Source organism: Arachis ipaensis, chromosome B6 (assembly GCF_059453495.1).
Source record: "Arachis ipaensis isolate K30076 ecotype BB chromosome B6, ASM5945349v1, whole genome shotgun sequence".
NCBI classification, from domain to species: Eukaryota; Viridiplantae; Streptophyta; class Magnoliopsida; order Fabales; family Fabaceae; genus Arachis; species Arachis ipaensis.
In genome coordinates this window covers 134,706,471-134,716,937 of record NC_142441.1, presented here as the reverse complement: position 1 = coordinate 134,716,937, position 10,467 = coordinate 134,706,471, and the positions used below count along the sequence as shown (strand labels likewise).

The 10,467-nt window shown below is 37.2% G+C and overlaps 1 non-coding gene across 1 annotated transcript; it reads left to right on the top strand.

Moving 5' to 3' along the window:
- Positions 1-1,265: 1,265 nt before the first annotated feature.
- Positions 1,266-1,373, top strand: LOC148562827 (small nucleolar RNA R71). Its single transcript, XR_015887413.1, has one exon. It is a non-coding gene; the product is annotated as a small nucleolar RNA R71 (small nucleolar RNA).
- Positions 1,374-10,467: the final 9,094 nt, after the last annotated feature.

The following is a 10,467-nucleotide window of genomic DNA, read 5'->3' as shown; positions in this document are numbered from 1 at the left end:
GCCATCTCTAGTGAGATTTTAGCAGCTTGCACCCTATAGATTCCCAGTTTCTCTATTACAGAGAGGGGCATGAGGTTTATTCCTGAACCAAGGTCACACAGAGCCTTAAAGATCATGGTGCCTATGGTACAGGATATTATGAACTTTCCAGGATCCTGTCTCTTCTGAGGTAATATCAGTTGATCCAGATCACTTAGTTCATTGATGAACAAGGGAGGTTCAACTTCCCAAGTATCAATGCCAAATAATTTGGCATTTAGCTTCATGATTGCACCAAGAAACTTGGCAGTTTGCTCTTCAGTGACATCCTCATTCTCTTCAGAAGAGGAATACTCATCAGAGCTCATGAAGGGCATAAGGAGGTTCAATGGAATCTCTATGGTCTCTAGATGAGCCTCAGAGTCCTTTTGTTCCTCAGAGGAAAGCTCCTTATTGATCACTGGGCGTTCCAGGAGGTCTTCCTCCTTGGGATTCACGTCCTCTCCTCTCCTCACAGGTTCGGCCATGGCGCTTATGTCAATGGCCTTGCACTCTCCTTTTGGATTCTCTTCTATATTGCTTGGGAGAGTACTAGGAGGGATTTCAGTGATCCTTTTACTCAGCTGGCCCACTTGTGCTTCCAGATTTCTAATGGAAGATCTTGTTTCATTCATGAAACTTACAGTGGCCTTAGACAGATCAGAGACTAAGTTTGCCAAATTAGAAGTATTTTGTTCAGAGTTCTCTGTCTGTTGCTGAGTGGATGATGGAAAAGGTTTATTATTGTTAAACCTGTTTCTTCCACCATTATTAAAGCCTTGTTGAGGCTTTTGATCCTTCCATGAGAAATTTGGATGATTTCTCCATGATGAATTATAGGTGTTTCCATAAGGTTTACCTAAGTAATTCACCTCTGCTATTGCAGGGTTCTCAGGATCATAAGCTTCTTCTTCATAAGAAGCCTCTTGAGTACTGTTGGATGCAGTTTGCATTCCATGCAGACTCTGAGAGATCATATTGACTTGCTGAGTCAATATTTTATTCTGAGCCAATATGGCATTCAGAGTATCAACTTCAAGAACTCCCTTCTTCATAGGCGTCCCATTACTCACAGGATTCCTTTCAGAAGTGTACATGAACTGGTTATTAGCAACCATGTCAATGAGTTCTTGAGCTTCTGCAGGCGTTTTCTTTAGGTGAATGGATCCACCTGCAGAAGTGTCCAGTGACATCTTTGATAGCTCAGATAAACCATCATAGAATATATCCAGGATGGTCCATTCTGAAAGCATGTCAGAAGGACACTTTTTGGTCAACTGTTTGTATCTTTCCCAAGCTTCATAGAGGGATTCACCTTCTTTCTGTCTGAAGGTTTGAACATCAGCTCTAAGCTTGCTCAGCTTTTGAGGAGAAAAGTACTTGGCTAAGAAAGCCGTGACCAGCTTATCCCAAGAGTTCAGGCTATCTTTGGGTTGAGAATCCAACCATAATCTAGCTCTGTCTCTTACAGCAAAAGGGAAAAGCATGAGCCTGTAGACTTCAGGATCTACTCCATTAGTCTTAACAGTATCACATATCTGCAAGAATTCAGTTAAGAACTGAAAAGGATCTTCAGATGGAAGTCCATGAAACTTGCAGTTCTGCTGCATCAGAGAAACTAATTGAGGTTTCAGCTCAAAGTTGTTTGCTCCAATGGCAGGAAAGGAGATACTTCTTCCGTGTAAATTGGAATTTGGTGCAGTAAAGTCACCAAGCATTCTCCTTGCATTGTTGTTGGGTTCGGCTGCCATCTCCTTTACTTGTTCGAAATTTTCAATCAAGTTGTCTCTGGATTGTTGTAATTTAGCTTCTCTTAATTTTCTCTTCAGAGTCCTTTCAGGTTCTGGATCAGCTTCAACAAGAATGCCTTTTTCTCTGTCCCTGCTCATAAGAAAGAGGAAAGAAAAAGAAAAGAAGAGGAATCCTCTATGTCACAGTAAAGAGGTTCCTTATTGTTAGTAGAAGAAGAGAAGAAGAAATTCGAACACAGATAGAGGAGGGGGTTCGAATTTGGTGATGATGTGAGGAAGATATGTTAGTAGATGAATAAATAATTAAAATAAGATGAGAGAGAAGGAGGGAATTTTCGAAAATTAATTTTGAAAAGGAGTTAGTGATTTTTGAAAATAGTTTTTGAAAAATTGTTAGTAATTTTTGAAAATTCAAATTTAAAAATTAAATTAATTAATAAATTAAAAAGAAATTTTGAAAAAAGGGGGAAGATATTTTCGAAAAAGGAGAGAGAGAGAGTTAGTTAGGTAGTTTTGAAAAAGTTAAGAAACAAACAAAAAGTTAGTTAGTTAGTTGAAACAAATTTTGAAAAGATAAGAAGTTAGGAAGTTAGAAAAGATATTTTGAAATCAAATTTTTGAAAAAGATAAGATAAGAAGATATTTTTGAAAAGATATGATTGAATTTAGTTTTTGAAAAAGATTTGATTTTTAAAATCTCAATTAATGACTTGATTCATAAGGAATCACAAGATATGATTCTAGAACTTAAAGTTTGAATCTTTCTTAACAAGCAGGTAACAAACTTCAAATTTTTGAATCAAAACATTAATTGATTATGTTATTTTCGAAAATTTAATACAAAAATAAGAAAAAGATTTTTGAAAAATATTTTTGGAATTTTCGAAAATAACTAAGAATTTTGAAAAAGATTTGATTTTTGAAAAAGATTTTGAAAAATATAAGATTTTCAAATTGAAAATTTGATTTGACTCATAAGAAACAATTTGATTTTAAAAATTTTTGAACAAGTCAATCCAAATTTTCAAATTTGATGAGAGAAAAAGGGAAAGATATTTTTTTTATTTTTGAATTTTTATGATGCAAGAGAAAAACACTAAAAAGATGCAATGCATGAAATTTTTGAATCAAAATAATGAATGCATGTATGAATGCTATGAATGTCAATATGAACACCAAGAACACTATGAATGTCAAGATGAACATCATAGACACAATTTTGAAAAATTTTTAATGCAAAGAAAACATGCAAGACACCAAACTTAGAATTCTTTAATGCTTACGCACTAAGAATTCAAGAATGCATATGATAAACATGAAAAGACACAAAATAAAAAATCATCAAGATCAAACAAGAAGACTTACCAAGAACAACTTGAAGATCATGAAGAACACTATGAATGCATGATATTTTCGAAAAAATGCAAGATGCATATGCAATTGACACCAAACTTATAACATGACTCAAGACTCAAACAAGAAACACAAAAATATTTTTGATTTTTTTGATTTTCTAATTTTTTTGGATTTTTATTTTCGAAAATTATTTAGAAAGAAAGAAAAATAAGGATTCCAAAATTTTTAATATGAATTCCAGGAATCTTGCCATGTTAGTCTAAAGCTTCAGTCCAGGAATTAGACATGGCTCACTAGCCAGCCAAGCTTTCAATGGAAGCTCCGGTCCAAAACACTAGACATGGCCAATGGCCAGCCAAGCTTCAGCATTTAACACGAGAGTATATTGCTCTTGATAACAAATTGCAAGCCCCAGTCCAAATAAATTTAGACATGGCTTTACAGCCAGCCAGGCTTTACATGCTTCATGAAACACTAGAATTCATTCTTAAAAATTTTGAATAAAAATTTTATTTTTGAAAACATTTTTATTTTTATTTTTTTTCGAAAACAGATGAGAAAATTTTAGAAATATTTTTTGAAAAATTTTTTGAAAAGAAAACAAAAAGAAAATTACCTAATCTGAGCAACAAGATGAACCGTCAGTTGTCCAAACTCAAACAATCCCCGGCAACGGCGCCAAAAACTTGGTGCACGAAATTCTAAATCTCCAGGCTCGAACAAATCCTGGTAATGGCTCCAAAGCTTGGTGCTCTGATCTTAATTCATAATTGTCACAACTTCGATAGAACTAACCAGCAAGTGCACTGGGTCGTCCAAGTAATACCTTACGTGAGTAAGGGTCGAATCCCACGGAGATTGTTGGTATGAAGCAAGCTATGGTCACCTTGTAAATCTCAGTCAGGCAGATATAAAGTGATAATGGTGTTTTCGAAAATTTATATAATAAAATAGGGATAGAGATACTTATGTAAATCATTGGTAGGAATTTCAGATAAGCGAATGGAGATGCTTTTCGTTCCTCTGAACCTCTGCTTTCCTGCTATCTTCATCCAATCAGTCCCACTCCTTTTCATGGCTGGCTTTATGTGATACATCACCATTGTCAATGGCTACTTTCGGTCATCTCTCGGGAAAATGATCCAATGCCCTGTCACGGCACGGCTAATCGTCTAGAGGCATCACCCTTGTCAATGGCTTCATCTTATCCTCTCAGTGAATAATATGCTCACGCACCCTGTCACGGCACGGCTATTCATCTGTCGGTTCTCGATCATGCTGGAATAGGATTTACTATCCTTTTGTGTCTGTCACTAACGCCCTGCAATCGCGAGTTAGGAGCTCGTCACAGTCATTCAATCATTGAATCCTACTCGGAATACCACAGACAAGGTTTAGACTTTCCGGATTCTCTTGAATGCCGCCATCATTCTAGCTTACGCCACGAAGATTCCGGTTAAGAGATCTAAGAGATATTCATTCTAGCTTATTTCATGTAGAACGGAAGTGTTTGTCAGGCACGTGTTCATAGGGGAGATGGTGATGAGCGTCACACATAATCATCACCTTCATCACGTTCTTGGGTGCGAATGGATATCTTAGAAGCGAAATAAGATGAATTGAATAGAAAACAGTAGTACTTGCATTAATCTTTGAGGAACAGCAGAGCTCCACACCTTAATCTATGAAGTGTAGAAACTCTACCGTTAAAAATACATAAGTGAAGGTCCAGGCATGGCCGAGATGGCCAGCCCCCTAAAACGTGATCAAAGGATCATAAGGTAATCCAAAGATGCCTAATACAATAGTAAAAGGTCCTATTTATAATAAACTAGTCACTAGGGTTTACATGAGTAAGTAATTGATGCATAAATCCACTTCCGGGGCCCACTTGGTGTGTGTTTGGGCTAAGCTTGAGTGTGGCACGTGTAGAGGTCCTCCTTGGGGTTGAACGCCAGTTTTAGTGCCAGTTTGGGCGTTCAACTCTGGTTTTGGCTCCTTTTCTGGCGCTGGACACCAGATTTAGGTAGAGAGTTGGTGTTGAACGCCAGTTTACATCGTCTATTCTTGGCCGAAATATGGACTATTATATATTTCTGAAAAGCCCTGGATGTCTACTTTCCAACGCAATTGGAAGCGCTCCATTTCGAGTTCTGTAGCTCCAGAAAATCCATTTTGAGTGCAGGGAGGTCAGAATCCAACAGCATCAGCAGTCCTTTTTCAACCTCTGAATCTGATTTCTGCTCAAGTCCCTCAATTTCAGCCAGAAAATACCTGAAATCACAGAAAAACACACAAACTCATAGTAAAGTCCAGAAATGTAAATTTAACATAAAATCTATTAAAAACATCCCTAAAAGTAACTAGATCCTACTAAAAACATACTAAAAACAATGCCAAAAAGCGTATAAATTATCCGCTCATCAAAGGCATATAACCAAATAGTAGTCTCATCCACACCATGCCGCCTAGTAGTTGAGTAGGCTGTCTGAAAATCTTTAAGGAGCTTGATCGGCTCTTGAGCAGGTAAGCCATGAAACTTGGGCACTAGATTAATCAAAGCGGTCTTCAATTCAAAATCTGCAGCCAAATTCGGATGACGCGCTTGATATTGTTGCAGTGTAAAGTCTGGAGCTCCTGCCTCTTGGAGAGTAATCCTTCTAGGCTCCGCTATATTACCTGCACTTAAATCAACAGAATCAGTAGAAGAGGAGCTTGTTTCTTCCTCAAATGACGCTTCAGATTCACCCTCAGATAAGATTGGTGAATTGGTAGAAACCCCTTCACCACCCTCGAAGGCTAACCGACGTCGAGCTCGCCTAATACGTGAAATAGTTTTTTCGATCTCGGGATCAAACGCGGCTAAGCTCGGATCCGGTAGTGAACGCGTCATTCAATGAAAGAAACATTGAGCTTATGGTAATAAAATATATTAATAAAATTTAATAATAAAACTACTAATAAACAAAAATACACAAATAAAAAAAAGTGCAATTATGTAAATATAAAAATATTTACACCAACCAATAATTTAGCACACTGTTGCAACTCCCCGGCACCGGCGCCAAAAATTGACGTGCGAAAAAATGCCGGTTAAGAATTTATAATAAAAATAGTGTTGCAAGTACAGTTCTTAACCGACGAATTCCCGTTGTCAATTTAGAAGATGTCACAATTTAAGAATAAAATACCGGGAGTAGAATTCTCAGGTCGTTTCCTAAAGAGTTGACACAGCAATGTAAATTATTGATAAGGAATTTTCTGAGAAATTCTTTTAAGGTTGAGAACGGGAATAAATACTAAAAATTAAAGCAGTGAATAATAACAAGAGGTATTGTGTAATTGAAATAAAAAGGTCTTGACAAGGAGAAGATTAATTGGAATTTCTATCCTCGTTGAATTTTCCCAAGTATAATAGTAAAAGGTTGTTGTTGCTTCTACTTAGTTATACTCTAACTAATAAAGGAAAGTCAAGTAACTAATACCAACTCTGACTCACAAGTCCTAATCCCTTCCTAGGGAAGGATTAGAGTTAGTGAAAAGAGAGTTAGCCAGCAACTTCCAATTACAAATTATTACTTGAGTATTCCAACTCAAGGGTTTCCTATTAATCAACTCCAAAGTCAAGTTGGGAGTCTACTCCATTGACATGAATGCCATTTTCACAAACATGTAAAGGGAGTAGATGGAAGACATGGTAATTAAAATAAATTAATAAAAGAAAATTTTGAAGCTAATAATTAATTGAAGGAAATCAAACATGAAATGGAATTAAAGGTAAAAATTGTTCATTGCATTAATAAAATTCCAAAATCAGAAATATCCATATATGACCACGAACAAACTAATTGGAAAATAAAAGAGTAAGGTAATAGAAAAGCAAACTATAGTGATAGAGACTTCAAACGGAGGTAGTAACTCTTCCCAATATCCAATCCAAAAGCATAAAACTAAAAATCTAAGAATGTGAAGAACCCTAGAGGAAGTAGTGTTTTCTCTCCAGAATTCCAAAACTAAACTAAAACTAAGTGAATGTGAATCTCTGGTGAGTCTAGCTTGCCCCTTGGCTCTAGTCTGTGTTTCTGGGCCGAAAACTGGGTCCAAAGTCAGCCAAAAATTGCCCCCAGCGTCTTCTATAGTTGCAGCACGTGACGCACATCACGCGTACGCGTCAGTCACACGTACGCGTCGATGGGCTTCTGCTCTTGTCACGCGTACGCATCAGTCACGCGTACGCGTCGCTGTGAAATGCTCCAAATCACGCGCACACGTAAGCCATGCGTGCGCGTCGATCCTTGCTGGTCAACTCCTTTGTTTCTCGTGTTCCTTCTACTTTTGCAAGCTTCGTCTCCATCCTTTGAGCCATTCTTACCCTATATCGCCTGAAAGCAGTTAACACACAGATCACATCATCGAATGGTATAAAAGAGAATTAAAAATTGACAATTTAAAAGCTTAGGAAGCAAGTTTTCAATAATAACACAAAATTGGGAAGGAAGTGAAAAACATGCAAATTCAATGGATAAGTCTGAGATTATTTGACACAAACCACTCAATTTAGTCTAAAATACATCATAAAATAATAATGCATCAACAAGCAACAGTTTAAGTTTGGTGTTGTGATGAGCGGATATTTTATACGATTTTTGACATCATTTTCATATAGTTTTGAGTATGTTTTATTTAGTTTTTATTAAGTTTTTATAGGTTTTCGTGTGTTAAATTCACATTTTTGGATTGTATTATGAGTTTTTGTGTTTTTGGACAATTTCAGGTAATTTCTAGCTGAAATTGAGGAGCTGGAGCAGAAGTCTGATTCAGAGACAGAGAAAGCACTGTAGATGTTGTCTGGATCTTACCTCCTTGCATTCGGAAAGCTTTTCTGGAGCTATAGAAATCTAAATAAAGCGCTCTCAACGGTTATGAAAAGCTGATTTCTAGAGCTTTCCAACAATATATAATAGTCCATACTTTGCTTCGGATTAGAAGCCCCAAAACTGGCGTCCAACGCCAGCTACTTGCCCCCTTCCAGGCGTCCAGCGCTCACAGAGCAGAGACCAGCATCCAAACGCCCAAAGAGGAACCCCTAGCTGGCGTTCCATGCCCAGAGACCTCAAAGCACATGGATCTCATCAAAACTCAGCACAAACACTCACAAGTGGGTCCCAGAAGTGGATTTTTGCACCAAATAGACTATTTTACCCTTACTAGTCATCTGTTTAGTATTTAAAGTGTATTTTACATAATCATTCGAACATCATCTAGATCATTCAGCATATTTTCGTGTATTACTTTGTTTTTCACATAAGTATGAGTTTCTAAACCTCCAGATTGAGGGTAGAATCCCTGCTGCGTCCTATGAATTAGTAAAAGTATTACTGTTTCTCTTCGATCCGTGTTTGATTAATTCTAAGATGTATATTTATTCTTCATCAATATGAATGCGTTGAACTGGCATAAGGTTATCACATTCTACATGGGTTCAGAGTGTGTCTTTCATCGGACAATGATGAACCACCAGCTTGAATATACGTCTCTCAGATGGCTAATCCACGACTTCGTTTGGGACTTCTCGAGACATCAGTTCAGCCGATTTACGAGGAGACTAGGGTCTCTGTGGTAGAGGCTAGAACCCAAGGTACAGCATTCTCTGATCCAGAATATCTGACCTTATCTGTGGCATTTTGAGTAGGATCATTAAGGAGGATGAACTGTACGAGCTTCACCCTCAATCAGAATGGATCCGTACTAAACCTGGGGTTCAGATCTGGAGGAGTATTGGCAGCTGCTCAAACCAGTGTCAATCACATACAGCCTGCCATTGAAGAAATCACTCACAAGCAAAGGAAACAGTACTACCAGATTTAATTCAGAAAGACAAAGCAATTCCAGTCCTCAACTATTCTCTTTTCATAGTTTACACAACTTCTGAATTCTAATTACCCTTTTTATTTATTCCCTTTATTTTTATGCAATTAAAAATAACATACCAACATCTCCTACACTTTCATCTGTCTGACTAAGACCTGCAGGATAACCATAGATTAATTCAAACCACAATCCTCGTAGGATCAACCTTGACTCGCTCAGGTATTACTTGGACGACCCAGTGCACTTGCTGGTACAATAGTACGAAGGTGTGGGGATTCGTGCTACCAGTGGCATAATCCAAGTTTTAGAGGAGATGCTGCCCAAATTTTTATAAAATTGGAGTTTTTGTTTGAAGTGCTTGTTAGAACACTTTGGATTATTAAACGATTTTATAATTTGATATTGAGTTATTTAGAAAAGGATTATGTTTTGAGTTTTGCTTTATTTAGAAAAGAATGAATTATGGTTAAGGAAGTATGAAAATGGTGATTTGTGAATGAATTAGACATATGACCCCAGGTAAGAGGCAGTGGCATTGTCCACTTGCTCCGGAGAAGAGATGAGGAATAAGAATGATGAAAACTGAGTTTGAATTGTGAAATTGAATTGAATGATATTGAGAATGGATTGAAAATGAAATTGAATTCTGATTGAGATATATGTGACCGGGTAAGATGCAAGGGCTGAGTTCTGTTGTCACTTGCTCCGGGTCGAGAACTGTAACACCGCCTGGGTAAGAGGCAGTGGTGAGGTTGTCCCCTGCTCCGGGTACGCAGGTAAGATGCAAGGATTATGGCATTGTCCCACTTGCTCCGTGTTTAGTGTTCTGTCCAATGGTTAGCTACCAGGATATGTTGGGTTGACTGTATAACCGACAGATGAGCTCATTAGCCATAGGGCAGACATGCATCATATGCATTTGCGTGCTTTGTTTGGGTTTGCATTTGTTTTGGTTTGCCTAACTGCTTAATTGTCTCTAATTGCTATCTGAGCTACTTGCTATAACTGCTACCTATACCTGTGTTTTTCTTGTCTGTTTTGCCTGTGTTTGTTATGGTGTGGTACTTTTGAGATTGAGTTTTGGTGCTGAATTAATGATAGTGTTGATTGATTGCATGATTGGTTTCTAACTAAGTTTAGTAAAGTATGAAGTATCAAACTAGTTCAGCATAGACTTAATGAACCTATGTTTGGAATAGGTTGGTCATTCATACAGTTAGGAAACTTTTAAGATTCTTAAATGAGAAAAGTGAGTTTTGGATTTCTGGATACTTAACTGATTTCTTTTAAAAAGACTTTAAATTTTTGAGTGATTAAACCGTTGATTTTTTTAAAAAAGATTCATAAGACATCGATAATTAGAAAATAGATTTCTCTTTAAATATCTTTTTATGACAATTCTGAAACTCAGAGGTGAGACCGTGTGGTTAGGTTATCACCCCCTACAATTTTATCTTTTCAAGACGGACGA